The following is an 18,415-nucleotide window of genomic DNA, read 5'->3' as shown; positions in this document are numbered from 1 at the left end:
CAAGTGGGAACAAAAGAAAGACCTTTTCCCAATATTTGCATGTCTGCTTCAGTGAGGATTCTATCTGACAAATTGATAATTTGTAGTGCATCAGTATTAGTGGGTAAACGTGCAATGTTTTTCTTCTGCCTCATAACCAATCCTTCATTCTCCTGATGCATTACTGATTCTTCCTGTCCCTCAATGCATATGTCAGCGTTGGTGATGTCCCTAAAAAAAAAAACACGTTGTCTTGGTCTCCTACCCCTACCTCCTCTATTTCTTGGTCTCCCCCTAGATGATTGAAAAATGGGGTATTGGGAGATTGAGTAGGAAGCACCTTCAGATTCAGTCTTATCCTCTGAAGATGAGGGTTTGGTCTCAATCTCAAGGGTCCGAGCAGCTTTGGCCCCAAACTCCAAAATACGTCCCTCCCTAAATTCCGAGCAATTGAGTATTTTTGTTGAGCAATGCTCTTTCTTCTTCCAGAAGTAGTCCCATCAATCTAAGTGAACTATCAATGGACTCTCTTTCCCATTTTTTGAGGAACTCCGGTGAACGAACTCTGGCTGATGGTAAAAAGGGGATACGTAGTCCCCGGGGAACAATTTAATTTTTTATGTAAATCTCCAGTATTTGTATCTCCCACCAGCCTCTTACATGATTTTTGTATGTTTTGGTGAGTTGTTTAAAGGACCCCGTGATGCTCAACATATGGGTTTCTGGTGGTAACTCTGCCACAGAGAAAACTAACCTTGCCTCATCATTCCAATTTTCACTGCAAATGCCAGCTGACAAAAAACCTGCCATCCCCCTGAAATTTAGAAATACATTTGCAAGAAAAAATATGTGAACCCTTTGGAATGATATGGATTTCTGCACAAATTGGTCAAAAAATCAGATCTGATCTTCATCTAAGTCACAACAATAGACAATCACAGTCTGCTTAAACTAATAACACACAAAGTATTAAATGTTACCATGTTTTTATTGAACACACCATGTAAACATTCACAGTGCAGGTGGAAAAAGTATGTGAACCCCTAGACTAATTTCATCTTCAAGAGCTAATTGGGGTGAGGTGTCAGCCCACTGGAGTCCAATCAATGAGATGAAATTGGAGGTGTTGGTTACAGCTGCCCTGCCCTATAAAAAACACACACCAGTTCTGGGTTTGCTTTTCACAAGAAGCATTGCCTGATGTGAATGATGCCTCGCACAAAAGAGCTCTCAGAAGACCTACGATTAAGAATTGTTGACTTGCATAAAGCTGGAAAGGGTTATAAAAGTATCTACAAAAGCATTGCTGTTCATCAGTAGAGATGTCCCGAACTATTCCCAGCGAACATCGCTTGTTCGCATTCGCCGCGACGGTCCGCCGCCTATACATCATCATTGAGCAAACTTTGACACTGTACCTCACAGTCAGCAGACACATTCCAGCCAATCAGCATACCCTCCCTCCCAGACCCTCCCACCTCCTATCAAAAAGCAGGGACAGCATCCATCTTCGATTCATTTTGAAGCTGCAGTGTTAGTGAGAGCAGGGAGAGAGCTGCTGCTGCTGAATAAATAGGGAAATCTTTGCTAGGCCAGTGTTCTGTGTCCACTCCAGTCCTCAAAGACTCATCTGCTGTAAGGACAGCGTCCTGACAGCACCCCAAAAAGCCCTTTTTAGGGCTGGTACATCAGTCTGCTTTTTATATATATATATATATATATATACAATCACCTAAAGAATTATTAGGAACACCATACTAATACGGTGTTGGACCCCCTTTTGCCTTCAGAACTGCCTTAATTCTACGTGGCATTGAGGTGCTGATAGCATTCTTTAGAAATGTTGGCCCATATTGATAGGATAGCATCTTGCAGTTGATGGAGATTTGAGGCATGCACATCCAGGGCACGAAGCTCCCGTTCCACCACATCCCAAAGATGCTCTATTGGGTTGAGATCTGGTGACTGTGGGGGCCATTTTAGTACAGTGAACTTATTGTCATGTTCAAGAAACCAATTTGAAATAATTAGAGCTTTGTGACATGGTGCATTATCCTGCTGGAAGTAGCCATCAGAGGATGGATACATGTTCTCATTCTGTTTACGCCAAATTCGGACTCTACCATTTGAATGTCTCAACAGAAATCGAGACTCATCAGACCAGGCAACATTTTTCCAGTCTTCAACAGTCCAATTTTGGTGAGCTCGTGCAAATTGTAGCCTCTTTTTCCTATTTGTAGTGGAGATGAGTGGTACCCGGTGGGGTCTTCTGCTGTTGTAGCCCATCCGCCTCAAGGTTGTGCGTGTTGTGGCTTCACAAATGCTTTGCTGCATACCTCGGTTGTAACGAGTGGTTATTTCAGTCAACATTGCTCTTCTATCAGCTTGAATCAGTCGGCCCATTCTCCTCTGACCTCTAGCATCCACAAGGCATTTTTGCCCACAGGACTGCCGCATACTGGATGTTTTTCCCTTTTCACACCATTCTTTGTAAACCCTAGAAATGGTTGTGCGTGAAAATCCCATTAACTGAGCAGATTGTGAAATACTCAGACCGGCCCGTCTGGCACCAACAACCATGCCACGCTCAAAATTGCTTAAATCACCTTTCTTTCCCATTCTGACATTCAGTTTGGAGTTCAGGAGATTGTCTTGACCAGGACCACCCCCCTAAATGCATTGAAGCAACTGCCATGTGATTAGTTGACTAGATAATTGCATTAATGAGAAATAGAACAGGTGTTCCTAATAATTCTTTAGGTGAGTGTATATATATATATATATATTGCAGTTGCCTGCCCTTGTGTGAGAGGCCACAGGCCCACAGACTGTACTGTGTGCACACCACTCATATCGGGTGGCACAGTACCTTGCAGATAAAAAAGTCTTTTAATTTTTTTCTCTGTAATATAATTGCAGTTGCCTGCAAGTGTGTGACAGGCCGACTGACTGTACTGTGCCCACTGCCCACCACTCATATCGGGTGGCACAGTACCTTGCAGATAAAATAAGTCATTAATTTTTGTCCCTGTAATATAATTGCAGTTGCCTGCCAGTGAGTGTCAGGCCCACAGACTGTACTGTGCCCTCTGCCCACCACTCATATCGGGTGGCACAGTACCTTGCAGATAAAAAAAGTCATTACATTTTTTCTCTGTAATATAATTGCAGTTGCCTGCCAGTGTGTGTCAGGCCCACTGACTGTACTGTGCCAACTGCCAGTGCCCACCACTCATATCGGGTGGCACAGTAGATTGCACAGTAGATTGCAGATAAAAAAGTATTTTAATTTTTTCTCTGTAATATAATTGCAGTTGCCTGCCAGTGAGTGTCAGGCCCACTGACTGTACTGTGCCCACTACCCACCACTCATATCGGGTGGCACAGTACCTTCCACGCATAGTACCACTAATCTAAAAAAAAATGACAGGCAGAGGCAGGCCACCCCGCAGGGGCCGTCGCGGTCGTGGTGCTGTGATTTCCTTTGGCCCTAGAATAATGCCCAGTGTTCAGAGGCCACGTACCCTGAACTCGAAAAGAGGACATGGTTGACTGGCTAAAAAAGGACATCCAATCTTCTTCAGCTTCCGCTCGGAACCTTGACGCACCATCCTCCACCAGCTCAGCTTCGGGCACCTCTCAAGTTACCACTCGCCCGCCTGCCGCCACCACCAACACTAGCACCACAGCCGCTTCACTTGACCTGTCAGAGGAGTTATTTACACATCAGTTGGAAGAAATGAGTGATGCGCAACCATTATTGCCAGAGGATGTAGATAACAGGGATATGTCTGAGTCAGGCAGCATTACACACATGGACGTACGGTGTGATGATGATGATGATGTTGTACCCGCTGCTGCTTCCTTTGCTGAGTTGTCAGATACAAGTGAAGCGGTTGATGATGATGATGTGTCCGTGGATGTCATGTGGGTGCCCGCTCGAAGAGTAGAAGAACAGGGGGAAAGTTCATATGGGGAGACAGAGAGGAGGAGGAGACGAGTTGGAAGCAGGGGGAGGTCTTCGCAAGGAGCTAGTGGCACAGTCAGACAGCATGTATCGGCACCCGGGGTCAGCCAGAAAGCACGCCAATCAACGCATGCTGTTGCCACCACCAGAATGCCGTCATTGCAAAGCTCAGCAGTGTGGCATTTTTTTTGTGTGTCTGCCTCTGATAACAGCGATGCCATTTGCAACCTGTGCCAAAAGAAACTGAGTAATGGGAAGTCCAACACCCACCTATGTACAACTGCTTTGCGAAGGCACATGATCTCACATCACAAATGCCTATGGGATCAACACATGATGAGTACAAGCAGCACAGAAACTCAAAGCCACCATCTTCCTCCTGGTCCAGCATCTTCAGCCACGTCAACCACTGCTATCCTCCTTGCCCCCTCTCAACCACCCGCCACTCCGCCTCTCACCTTCAGCAGTTCCTGCTCATCTGCCCACAGTCAGGTGTCTGTCAAGGAAATGTTTGAACGTAAGAAGCCAATGTCACAGAGTCACCCCCTTGCCCGGCGTCTGACAGCTGGCTTGTCGGAACTTTTAGCCCGCCAGCTTTTACCATATAAGCTGGTGGAGTCTGAGGCCTTCAAAAAATTTGTAGCTATTGAGACACCGCAGTGGAAGGTACCTGGCCAAATTTTTTTTTCACAAAACGCAATCCCCAACCTTTACTCTATTGTGGAAAAGGAAGTCATGGCATGTCTGGCACACAGTGTTGGGGCAAGGGTCCATCTGATCACTGATACCTGGTCTGCAAAGCACGGTCAGGGCAGGTATATCACGTACACTGCGCATTGGGTAAACCTGCTGACGGCTGCCAAGCATGGAATGCGTGGCTCTGCAGAGGAGTTGGTGACACCGCCACGACTTGCAGGCCTGCTGCCACCTCCTCTACTCCTCCTACTCCATCCTCTTCGCTAACCTCCTCGGCTGAGTCCTCTTCTGCTGCTGAGTCTTGCTCCACATTAACTGCCCCCCCCAGCTCCCCAGGGGCTGTTCCACATCCCGGATATGACAGTGTCACGCCGTCTTGGGGTTGACTTGCCTGAAAGCAGAGAGTCACACCAGACCAGCACTCCTGTCCGCCCTGAACGCACAGGTGGATCAGTGGCTGACCCCGCACCAACTGGAGATCGTCAAAGTGGTATGTGACAACAAAAGCAATTTGTTGGCGGCATTGAATTTGGGCAAGTTGACACATGTGCCGTGCATGGCACATGTGTTGAATCTGATCGTACAACATTTTGTGCATAAGTACCCAGGCTTACAGGACGTCCTCAAGCAGGCCAGGAAGGTGTGTGGCCATTTCAGGCGTTCCTACACGGCCATGGCGCACTTTTCCGATATTCAGCGGCGAAAAAAACATGCCAGTGAGGCGCTTGATTTGCGACAGCCCGACTGTAAGATCCTCACCTGCTTTGCACTCCAGGGGAACCAAGAGGGGTCCTCGTGGAGTTGCGGGACAGGTTATGCGTGTCTCTGATGCACCAGCGCTGACCCCTTTGCGAACCAGTGCGGGGATGCGTTCGCGTGGACATCGGAGGGGAGGACCGTCGGAGTCCCGGGGACAGAGTGGCCAGGCGAGTGACAAGACGCCGCGGCCAGGGTTGTCTCCGGTGTCTCCTGCGACTTCCGTTTCCGCATCTGGGTCCACGCGCTCGCATACTCGCGCTGAGTCAATCATGCGTCCGTGCGTACGCACGAGGGCAGGTTCGCAAAGGGATACACGGTCGCGAGTACGCGCTTCTTATGCGCTTCGTCGACCAGTGGCGCATAATATACTGACTCACAAGAGCAAAGTGGATTAGGGAGCCAGCCATGGGTTAATCAACTTGTGATTGCCTTAGGCCATGTACTCAGGTGCAGGGCAATTTGTTCACCTATGGTAGTGGACACTTGGCACCCTGGGATTGGTCAGCAGGCATTTAAAAGGAGGTCTCTCAGGGTGATCAGTGCCCACTGTTATTTTCCCTCAACCAGGTATAGGTCACAACTGCTAGTGACTGAAGACTGCCAGGAACTTTGTCCTTTGCAACGGACCCAAGATCTGGAGTGACTCGACTGCCAAGTGCACAGCATTATTCAGCACAGGTTGGGACTATTCCTGGAATCTCCTTGCCTGGTTTTTGTTATTATTCCTTGTTACCAGCAAGTGTCCTGGACGTTTATGTTTCTGGTGAATAAACACCTTTTTGCTTTTATCACTGGTCTGTTTGTTGGTGCCTTGCATTACAGAACAGTGGGCCCAACTAACAGTTGCCATGGACAATATCCAGCAGCAGCTGAGTGAATTAACGGGAGCCGTTAACCTGCTGTTCCAACGACCCCCAAATATACCAGCAGCCGCTGCAGCGCAAATGCAAGAGCAACTGACAACTGTGATGGAGGAGGTTCAGCAGCTTATCCAGGGAGCCTCAGCACTACCCATCACTATCGCAAGGCATCAAACAGAACCTAAGATCCCTCTGCCTGACCCCTTCACAGGAGAGCGACAGGAGTTCTTAAACTTCAGGGACTCCTGTCTCCTTTATTTCCAGTTGCGTCCGATGGCTTCTGGCACTCTCAGGCAGAGAATTGGGATTGTTATGTCACTGCTACGTGGAGACCCCCAACGTTGGGCATTTAATTTGCCTCAAGACCATACAGCTTTTTCGTCAGTGGACGCCTTCTTCGAGGCTATGGCTGTGATTTACGATGACCCGGATCGTACTCGCACCGCAGAGACCAATCTTGAGCATATTCAACAAGGCCGCCGCCCAGCTGAAGAATACGCTGCAGAATTCAGGCGATGGGCAGCTTTCACCACCTGAGGCGACGCAGCCCTACGCCATCGCTTCCGTTTGGGACTTTCGGATGCGGTCCGGGATCTTCTTTTGGCCTTGCCTACCCCCTTCTCGTTGGAAATGGCTATCTCTCAGGCAATCGATGCCGACAGGCGAATCCGTGAGAGGCGAGTGGAACGGTCGTCTCGGTTTTCATCCTCTCGACCACATCCAGGGCCTCTTAAATCGGCCGAAGAGCCAATGGAGGTTGGATCCTCCCATCTCACACAGGCAGAACGAGCTCGTCGCCAACAGAAAGGCCTGTGCCTATTTTGCGGAAAGTCTGGACACCTCGTTAAAACCTGTCCCCTCCTGCCGGCGGGAAACGAATGAACCTAGGGGGCATAGAGGAGAACCCCCTAGGTGCTATTATCCCTCCTCCAAGCCGGGTGATGGTATCCATATCCTTACGGTGGCAAGACAAGGTCCATGAGTTTTCAGCACTAATCGATTCTGGGGCCGCTGGGAATTTTGTGGACTCAACCTTGGTTCGTCGACTTGGCATCCCGTTGATCCAGCCGAAAACCACCATGTCAGTGACCGCGATTGATGGTTCCCCTCTTCAAGATGGTCGTGCAGTGTGGATGACTCCGGGAATACAGGTAACGGTGGGGGCTGATCATCGGGAGACCTTAAGCCTTTTTGTCCTTGACATGCCATCCACTCCCGTGATTTTGGGTCTCCCTTGGTTAAGGCTCCATAATCCAGTAGTGGACTGGCGCTCGGGTCTTATTTGTCAGTGGAGTACGGAATGCCTTACTAAGTGCATTCGTCCCGACCTGTCACTAGCCTCCATGGAAGTATTAAGTACTTTACCACAGCAGTATCATAATTTCCGAGATGTGTTTAGTCCTCAGGGGGCTGATGTGTTACCTCCCCACAGGTCATATGATTGTCCTATAGACCTGTTGCCAGGTACCATGCCACCACGAGGGCATCTTTATAATCTCACTGGGCCTGAGGTTCAGGCTCAGCGGGAGTATATTAAAGAGAACCTTGAGAAGAATTTCATTCGTCCATCCACTTCCCCTGCTGGAGCTGGATTCTTCTTTGTGGAGAAGAAGGATGGAGGCTTGAGACCTTGCATCGATTATCGTGCCCTTAATCGGATTACAGTGAAGAATCGGTATCCACTGCCTCTGATTGATGATCTGTTTTCTCAGGTGGCAGGGGCCCGAGTCTTCACCAAACTTGATTTAAGGGGTGCTTATAATTTAGTTCGCATTAGAGAGGGTGACGAATGGAAGACCGCATTTAATACCAGTGACGGGCATTACGAGTATCTCGTGATGCCTTTCGGTCTCTGTAATGCTCCCGCGGTCTTCCAGGAGTTCATCAATGATGTTCTCAGAGATTTCTTGGATAGATGTGTTGTTGTCTATCTACAGTAGATGACATACTAATCTACTCTTCGGATCTGGTCTCTCATCGGAGACACGTGTGTCAGGTTTTCCAGAAGCTGAGGGAGAACCGCCTCTATGCCAAACTTGAGAAGTGTCTGTTTGAGGTGAAGGAATTGCCTTTCCTGGGGTACATTATCTCAGAAAAGGGATTGGCTATGGACCCATCCAAACTTTCTGCTGTCTTGGATTGGCCTCAGCCTAAGGATCTTAAGGGGTTGCAGCGTTTCTTAGGCTTTGCCAACTTCTACCGCAAGTTTATTAAGAATTTTTCTGCAATAGTAGTACCTCTCACCAACCTCACTAAGAAGGGAGCTAATCCTTCTAAGTGGACGAGAGAGGCAGTCAGAGCCTTTGAGACGCTGAAACAGGCCTTTTGCACGGCACCAATTCTTACTCATCCAGACACCTCCAGACCTTTTGTTCTCGAGGTCGATGCCTCAGAGGTCGGTGTAGGGGCAGTTCTCTCACAGTATTCTGGGGACCCTGAGAGGTTACATCCCTGTGCCTTCTTCTCTCGGAAGCTCTCTCCAGCCGAGTGTAATTATGATATCGGCAATAGAGAGCTTCTGGGAGTAAAATTGGCTTTTCAAGAGTGGAGACATTGGCTAGAGGGTGCAGAACATCCCATCACGGTTTACACTGACCACAAAAATTTGGAGTACCTAGAGAGTGCCAAAAGACTCAACTCCCGACAAGCCCGGTGGGCATTGTTTTTCACCCGCTTCAATTTCCGCCTCACTTATAAACCAGGTTCCAAAAACGTGAAGGCAGATGCCCTGTCCCGCTGCTTCCCTGAGGTTGCTTCCGTCCTGGACTCTGAGCCAGAAACCATTCTCCCAACTAAATGTTTTCTTGCTGCCCTGGGGGCCGCAGAAGTAATGGAGGACTTGTCCTCTCTTCTTGAGCCTTCACAGGCAGAGAGTCCACCTGACAAACCCGAGGGTCGATGGTTTGTACCCATTAACCTTCGATTGAAGGTCATCCAACAGCTTCATGACTCAAAGTCTGCCGGGCATTTGGGTGTTAAGAAAACACTTGCCCTTGTTAAAAGTCACGTGTGGTGGCCCAACATGTCCGTGGATGTTAAGGCCTATATCCAGGCATGTACTGTTTGTGCCAGATGTAAACCGTCCCGGTCTGCCCCTTCTGGGACTTTACTCCCACTGCCAATTCCCCAGGCTCCATGGACTCACATTTCCATGGATTTCATCACAGATTTGCCAAGGTCCTCTGGAAGTACGGTAATCTGGGTAGTGGTGGACCGTTTTAGTAAAATGGCCCATTTTATCCCACTCCCTGGATTGCCCTCGGCCAGAGAATTGGCAGATCTGTTCTTGAATCATGTTTTTCGATTACACGGAGCGCCGGATGACATTGTTTCAGACAGAGGAGTGCAATTCATCTCTCGCTTCTGGCGTTCTTTCTGCTCCCGATTGGGTATTAATTTGTCTTTTTCTTCTGGTTTTCACCCAGAGACCAACGGTCAGACGGAAAGGACTAACCAGACCCTGGAGCAATATCTCCGGTGCTTCGTGTCAGACTGCCAGGAGGAATGGGCAGCGTATCTACCCTTTGCGGAGGTGGCTTATAACAACTCTGAGCATGCTTCCACTAAGATGTCTCCGTTCAGGTGCGTGGGGGGCAGGGATCCAAGACTCTCTTCTTTGGCCGGACCCTCCACTGACTCACCGGTGGTGGATCAATGGTTCGAGGATAGAAGTCCCATTTGGTCGTCGGCCCAGCGGAATCTCCGCAGTGCGGTGGCGCAACAGAAGAAATTTGCTGATCGTCATCGCACCGTAGAGCAAAAGTTTAAGGTGGGAGATCAGGTGTGGGTCTCCACCCGGAACATTCCGCTGCGTCAGCCATCTTCCAAGTTGGGTCCTCGATTCATTGGCCCATACCCAGTGACACAAAAGATCAACCGAGTTACGTACAAGGTTGCTCTTCCACCGACGATCCGAGGAGTGAACACCTTTCATGTTTCACTTCTCAAATCGGCAGCCGACTCCGCTCCCTTCATTCAGACCCCATCCCCGCTGGAGGTCCAAGGGGTACCGGAGTTTGAGGTGAACAGAATTTTGGACTCTCGTTTTGTCCAAAGGTCTCTTCAATACTTGGTGGACTGGAAGGGTTTTGGTCCAGAGGAGAGATGTTGGATACCTGCTCGCCAGGTGCATGCGGATGAGTTGGTGGCAGCCTTTCACCGGGATAATCCGGGGAAAGCTTGCTTGGAGTCTTCAGAGCCGCCTCCTCGAGGGGGGGGTAATGTAAGATCCTCACCTGCTTTGCACTCCAGGGGAACCAAGAGGGGTCCTCGTGGAGTTGCGGGACAGGTTATGCGTGTCTCTGATGCACCAGCGCTGACCCCTTTGCGAACCAGTGCGGGGATGCGTTCGCGTGGACATCGGAGGGGAGGACCGTCGGAGTCCCGGGGACAGAGTGGCCAGGCGAGTGACAAGATGCCGCGGCCAGAGTTGTCTCCGGTGTCTCCTGCGACTTCCGTTTCCGCATCTGGGTCCACGCGCTCGCATACTCGCGCTGAGTCAATCATGCGTCCGTGCGTACGCACGAGGGCAGGTTCGCAAAGGGATACACGGTCGCGAGTACGCGCTTCTTATGCGCTTCGTCGACCAGTGGCGCATAATATACTGACTCACAAGAGCAAAGTGGATTAGGGAGCCAGCCATGGGTTAATCAACTTGTGATTGCCTTAGGCCATGTACTCAGGTGCAGGGCAATTTGTTCACCTATGGTAGTGGACACTTGGCACCCTGGGATTGGTCAGCAGGCATTTAAAAGGAGGTCTCTCAGGGTGATCAGTGCCCACTGTTATTTTCCCTCAACCAGGTATAGGTCACAACTGCTAGTGACTGAAGACTGCCAGGAACTTTGTCCTTTGCAACGGACCCAAGATCTGGAGTGACTCGACTGCCAAGTGCACAGCATCATTCAGCACAGGTTGGGACTATTCCTGGAATCTCCTTGCCTGGTTTTTGTTATTATTCCTTGTTACCAGCAAGTGTCCTGGACGTTTATGTTTCTGGTGAATAAACACCTTTTTGCTTTCATCACTGGTCTGTTTGTTGGTGCCTTGCATTACACCGACACGTTGGAATTCAACACTCCTAATGTTCGACCGCCTGCTCCAACAAGAAAAAGCCGTCAACGAGTATTTGTATGACCGGGGTGCTAGGACAGCCTCTACAGAGCTGGGTATTTTTTTGCCACGTTACTGGACGCTCATGCGCAATGCCTGTAGGCTCATGTGTCCTTTTGAGGAGGTGACAAACCTAGTCAGTCGCACCGAAGGCACCATCAGTGACATAATCCCATTTGTTTTCTTCCTGGAGCGTGCCCTGTGAAGAGTGCTGGATCAGGCCGTAGATGAGCGTGAAGAGGAAGAGGAAGAGTTGTGGTCACCATCACCACCAGAAACAGCCTTATCATCATCGCTTGCTGGACCTGCGGCAACGCTGGAAGAGGAGTCTGAGGAAGAGGAGTCAGAGGAGGAATGTGGCTTTGAGGAGAAGGAAGACCAACCACGGCAGGCATCCCAGGGTGCTCGTTGTCACCTATCTGGTACCCGTGTTGTTGTACGTGGCTGGGGGTTAAGAACAGACCTTCAATGAGATCAGTGAGGATGAGGAACGGGACATGAGTAGCTCGGCATCCAACATTGTGCAAATGGGGTCTTTCATGCTGTCATGCTTGTTGAGGGACCCTCGTATAAAATGGCTGAAGGAGAACCACCTGTACTGGGTGGCCACGCTACTAGACCCCCGGTATAAGCAGAAAGTGCCTGAAATGTTACCGAATTACCGGAAGTCGGAAAGGATGCAGCAGTTCCAAAACAAGTTAAAAAGTATGCTTTACACAGCGTATAAGGGTGATGTCACAGCACAACGGGAATCTAACAGGGGTAGAGGTAAAGGTAATCCTCCTCCTACCATGACCACGCCGGCAAGGACAGGACTCTTAACAGATGTGTTGTTGATGGAGGACATGCAGAGCTTTTTAAGTCCTACGCATCGCCACAGCCCTTCGGGGTCCACCCTCAGAGAACGACTCGATCGACAGGTCGCAGACTACCTCGCCTTAACTGCAGATATCGACACTCTGAGGAGCGATGAACCCCTTGACTACTGGGTGTGCAGGCTTGACCTGTGGCCTGAGCTATCCCAATTTTCGATAAAACTTCTGGCCTGCCCCGCTTCAAGTGTCCTGTCAGAAAGGACATTCAGCGCAGCAGGAGGTATTGTCACTGAGAAGAGAAGTCGCCTAGGTCAAAAAAGTCTAGATTACCTCACCTTTATTAAGAAGAATGAGGCATGGATCCCGAAGGGACTGACAGTGGGGGATGCATTTGACTAAAAAAGGCCTGATGAGATGCCTTGGGCTAAAAATTGTCCACACGCTGCTGTATTTAATCCCTGCATGCCGGATGACTTGCATGACTTCTCCGCCACCAACTAGGGTTCAAGCCGTAATGTTTTAGTGCACTTTCTGCCTGGAAAACATAAATTTTTCCGGCCGCTGCTACAGAACAAAAAAAAAGGCACATACATGTGTCAATTCCTCTTCGTGATCGTTACCTTGTTGTGGTGAAGGGGCTTGCGTATCACAATGAAGCGATCACCTCTATGAGTGTGTTGGCAATGTTGGCACACCCCAGATAATAAGGTCGTTGCTTCATTGTGAACAGACCAAAAGCGATCGGCTGGATAATTTTGCATAGAAAAAACATTAATTTTCTTTGTGATCATCTAAGGTGATCATTAAAGCCTATTAGGCCAACAACGCGCCCACACTGCAGAATCATTGTTTTCTGGGTCACTTAACTGTCACTGAACTACCTCAGCACGACCATAGGCTTTGAAAATCCGCCATCGCCTGCAATCTCCAAAACGTGCGCACGAAAACAGTCTTCACTACACCAAGATTGACGCATAGAGGAATAAAATTTATGTCATGAGTGTGTCAACTATTGACAACTCTTTGCGGTTGTCTAAAATCTATTTGATACACGTCCCCTGATAGGGGACGTAACAGGGATTAAACTGATAAGAATAGCACAACTTAACACACCACTCATATAGGGTGGCACAGTACATTGCACGGCGCACGCGCAGTGCCCCAAATTGGAAGTAAGAGGACCGACCAACCATCTTTTTCCATCTTCCGGTTCCTAAAATCTATTCCATTCACCGGGCCCTGATAGGGGACAAAACAGAGATTAAACTGGTAAGAACATATTTTTTTAATTAAAAAAAAAGATGACAGCCTCTGCGGAGCTGGGTATTTTTTGGCCGCGTTACTGAACGCTCATGCACAATGGCTGTAGGCTCATGCGTCCTTTTGCGGAGGTGACAAACCTGGTCAGTCAAACCCAAGGCAACATCATCAACCTCATCCCATATGCGTTTTTTCTGGAGCGTGCCCTGCGAAGAGTGCTGGATCAGGCCGTAGATGAGCATGAAGAGGAAGAGTTGTGGTCACCATCACCACCAGAAGCAGCCTTGTCGTCGTCGATTGCTGGACCTGCGGCAACGCAGAGAGAGGAGTCTGAAGAAGAGGAGTCAGAGGAGGAAGGTGGCTTTAAGGAGGTGGAAGACCAACCACAGCAGGCGTCCCAGGGGGCTTGTTGTCACCTTTCGGGGACCCTTGGTGTTGTACGTGGCTGGGTGGAGGAAGAGACCTTCAATGACGTCAGTGAGGACAAGGAACGGGACATGGCTAGCTTGGTATCCAACCTTGTGCAAATGGACTGTTTGCGTTTTTTGTTGCGGTGCGTTAAACGGGGAGTTTGGTCTGTCAGAGTTTGGTCTGTCACTGTGAAGCGGGCGTAAGCCTTACACTACCTAATCGATACAACATCATACCTGATCGTATACACACACTGGATGTTTTAAAGCACGTTATTCCAAACTATTTAGGAATGTTAGGTGATTTATGCCCTTTATGGATTAAAACCCGACTCTGCGTCAACTATGTAATTTTCCATGGGAGTTTTGCCATGGATCCCCCTCCGGCATGCCACAGTCCAGGTGTTAGTCCCCTTGAAAAAAACTTTTCCATCACTATTGTGGCCAGAAAGAGTCCCTGTAAGTTTGAAAATTTGCCTGCCTTTTGAAGTCTATGGCGGTTCGCCCGGTTGACCCGTTCGCGAACGGAAAATTTTATGTTCGCGACATCTCTATCATCAGTCCACAGTAAGACTAATTGTCTATAAATGGAGAAAGTTAAGCACTGCTGCTACTCTCCCTAGGAGTGGCCGTCCTGTGGAGAAAAAGAGGCACAGCACACCAACATCAAAACCTCATCCCAACTGTGAAGTATGGTGGTGGGGGCATCATGGTTTGGGGCTGCTTTGCTGCATCAGGGCCTGGATGGATTGCTATCATCGAAGGAAAAATGAATTCCCAAGTTTATCAAGACATTTTGCAGGAGAACCTACTGCCATCTGTCCACCAGCTGAACATCAACAGAAGATAGGTGTTGCAACAGGACAACGACCCAAAGCATAGAAGTAAATGAACAACAGAATGGCTTAACAGAAGAAAATACGCCTTCTGGAGTGGCTCAGTCAGAGTCCTGACCTCAAAGCGATTGAGATGCTGTGGCATGACCTCAAGAAAGCGATTCACGGCAGACATCCCAAGAATATTGCTGAACTGAAACAGGTATGAAAAGAGGAATAGTCAAGAATTATTCCTGACCGTTGTGCACGTCTGATCTGCAACTACAGGAAACGTTTGGTTAAAGTTATTGCTGCCAAAAGAGGTTCAACCAGTTATTAAATCCAAGGGTTCACATACTTTTTCCACATGCACTGTGAATGTTTACATGGTGTGTTCAATAAAAACATGGTAACATTTAATTCTTTGTGTGTTATTAATTTAAGCAGACTGGGATTGTCTATTGTTGTGACTTAGATGAAGATCAGATCACATTTTATGACCAATTTGTGCAGAAATCCATATCATTCCAAAGGGTTCACATGCATTTTCTTGCAACTGTATTTCAACAGGTATCACTGAACAAAAATGTGGTTTACGTTCTACTCTCTAACCATAAATCACAGAGTTCGTTCACCAGAGTTCCCTAAAAAATGGGAAAGAGAGTCCATTGATAGTTCACTTAGATTGATGGGATTATTTCTGGAAGAAGAAAGAGCATTGTACAACAAAAATACTCATTTGCTCCAAGAACAGATCACGGGAAGCCTGAATCTCTGCTATGGGACCTCTCTCCTCTGTCTGGGTGCCGGGGCCTAAAAATATCTGACTGTGGCCTGTTCCAGTGGTGGGTGACATGAAGCCTGATTCTCTGATATGACATGAAGCCTGATTCTCTGCTATGGGACCTCTCTCCTCTGTCTGGGTGCCGGGGCCTAAAAATATCTGACAATGGCCTGTTCCAGTGGTGGGTGACATGAAGCCTGATTCTCTGCTAAGGGAACTCTCTCCTCTGTCTGGGTGCCGGGGCCTAAATATCTCACAGTGGCCTGTTCCAGTGGTGGGTGACATGATACCTGATTCTCTGCTATGACATGAAGCCTGAATCTCTGCTATGGGACCTCTCTCCTCTGTCTGGGTGCCGGAGCCTAAAAATATCTGACAATGGCCTGTTCCAGTGGTGGGTGACATGAAGCCTGATTCTCTGCTATGGGACCTCTCTCCTCTGTCTGGGTGCCGGGGCCTAAATATCTCACAGTGGCCTGTTCCAGTGGTGGGTGACATGAAGCCTGATTCTGTGCTATGGGACCACTCTCCAATTGATATTGTTTAATTTATTTTTATTTTTTATTCATTTCCCTATCCAGCATTTTTAGTGCCGAAAAGTTCGGGTCCCCATTGACTTCAATGGGGTTCGGGTTCGGGGCGAAGTTCGGGTCGAGTTCGGATCCCGAACCCGAACATTTTCGGGAAGTTCGGCCGAACTTCTCGAACCCGAACATCCAGGTGTTTGCTCAACTCTAATTAGGATCCATTGTTTTAAGTACTTTTTACAATTTCAAAAAGGTGCGATGATCAGATGCCCCCATCAAAATTATACCTGATTTTATTTATTTTTTTATCTGAATTTGGAGACCTTGGTCAGGATCCTGGGTGTTATTTTATCATTATAAGCAGCACCTAGAACTGTGTTGGCGAACCTTTTACAGACTGAGTGCCCAAACTGTAGCCCAAACCCCACATATTTATTGCAAAGTGCCAACACGACAATTTAATCTGCATACTACACTCCACTAGAGTATATCTTCCATGTTCTCTATCATTTAGCTATAACAGCCTGCCTACATTCAGTGCCCTGCCTGTGCCTTTCATAGTGTGCCCTGCGCTGGTGAATGGCAGGAAAAGTCTAAGGCATATTGCTACACCATAGACTTTTTCCAGGGCGTGGATGCCCACTGAGCTGGCTCTGAGTGCCACCTCTGGTACCCATTTCATAGGTTCTCTACCACTGACCTAGAAAAAGATCCAAACATTGTAGTGATATTAAACAAAGAAAAAGACAAAATGCAGAAAAGAGTAAAATATTAACCCCTTAGTGACCACCGATACATGTATTTACGGCGGTCACTAAAGGACCTTAGGCTGGGCCGCTTCTTTTTTACGGCGGCCCAGTCTAAGCGGGGCCCGGCTCTCAGATGAGAGCCACGATCCTGCTCTAACAGCCCGGACTGTCAGGAGTTAATAAAAGTTAATCAGAAAGTTATGTGTACCCCAAAATGGTGCCATTAAAAACTACAACTTGTCCTGCAAAAAACAAGCCTTCATGAAGCTATATAGATGGAAAAATAAAAAAGTTATAGCTCTTGGAACGCGACGATGAAAAAAGGAAAAAAAAATGCTTGGTCAATAAGGCCCAAAACAGGCTGGTCACTAAGGGGTTAAACTAGTATTGAGTTTTTCATCCTCACAATGATAAAAAGTGTAACTAAAGTTTCTTTTACATAAGATTAAGAAATATCAAACTTTTGAATCAACTCAATAATAGAGATATCTCCCGGGAGTTCTTCTACCTGCCTCCTTGCCTTTATTTTCTACATAAATGTGCACAGGTAATGCTGAACGTGGCCTCACTTGGCCATGAAGATGACTGCGCTGCTATAGTTACCCCCTGAGAGCTGAACTGTGAGCTACGAGAAGAAAAATCCAACTGAAAATGAATGTCAGAAACAAAGAAATATCTGATGTGAGTAACGTTAGGAAGATCATTGTGTAAAATAATTCTAAAGAAAACTTTCAAATGTCTTGAATCACATTTATCTCAAAATGTGTAAAAGGATTTCATTTTTTACTTGCATTAAAACTAAGAATTTTATCTTGAAAAGGAAAAACCTGAGCACTGATATTTAATGTTGAATGTTCTTAGTCATTTCAGGCTAATCTATTTTTATAGGAGGAATACATGAACATCATTGTGTGTAACTATATAAGGTAGAGTATAACAATGTATAAGTAAGTAACCTGCTAAAATGTCTAGTTTTAATTATACATATTTTTATTATTTCCCATCTGAGAAACCAGGTAAAAATAAAGATATTGAGAGTAGAGATCAGATTTTTTGCACCAACATGACTATAGCCTCATGTGATTTTATGAGTAATTCAGAGTCTGTAGAGATACATTGTAAAAATAAAAATGTAACATTTTTTTTAATTTTATTTAGAATCTCCAACCTGTTCTACAAAATGGGAAAAATCTGACTGTGGTCAATGAGTTTTTCCTTTTAGGATTTCAAATTCACCAAGATTTAAGAATTTCTCTATTCTGTATTTTTCTTGTGGTTTTCTGTGGGACAATATGTGGGAACCTCCTGATCATCATCCTGGTGTCCACCAGCAAGAACCTTCACACTCCAATGTACCTCTTCATCTCACAACTGTCCATCAGTGATATTATGTTGATCATAGATGTTGTCCCCAACCTGCTCCACATCCTGCTGAATAATGGGGGGAACGTTACTTTTAGCGACTGTATTACTCAGTTTTATTTTTTTGGTGTATCAGAATCATTAGAGTGTTCTCTTCTCACTGTGATGTCTTATGACAGATATATGGCCATTTGTAATCCCCTCCGTTACTCCACCATCATGACAAGTGGACATTGTGTGATGTTAATCATCGTCTGTTGGTTATGTGGATTTGCTGCTAATATGATTTACGCCATAACAATAGTAAATTTACTTTTTTG

This window comes from Bufo bufo, chromosome 1, assembly GCF_905171765.1.
Source record: "Bufo bufo chromosome 1, aBufBuf1.1, whole genome shotgun sequence".
Lineage (NCBI taxonomy): Eukaryota > Metazoa > Chordata > Amphibia > Anura > Bufonidae > Bufo > Bufo bufo.
The sequence above is the reverse complement of the archived record's forward strand: the minus strand, read 5'-3'. Positions refer to the sequence as shown.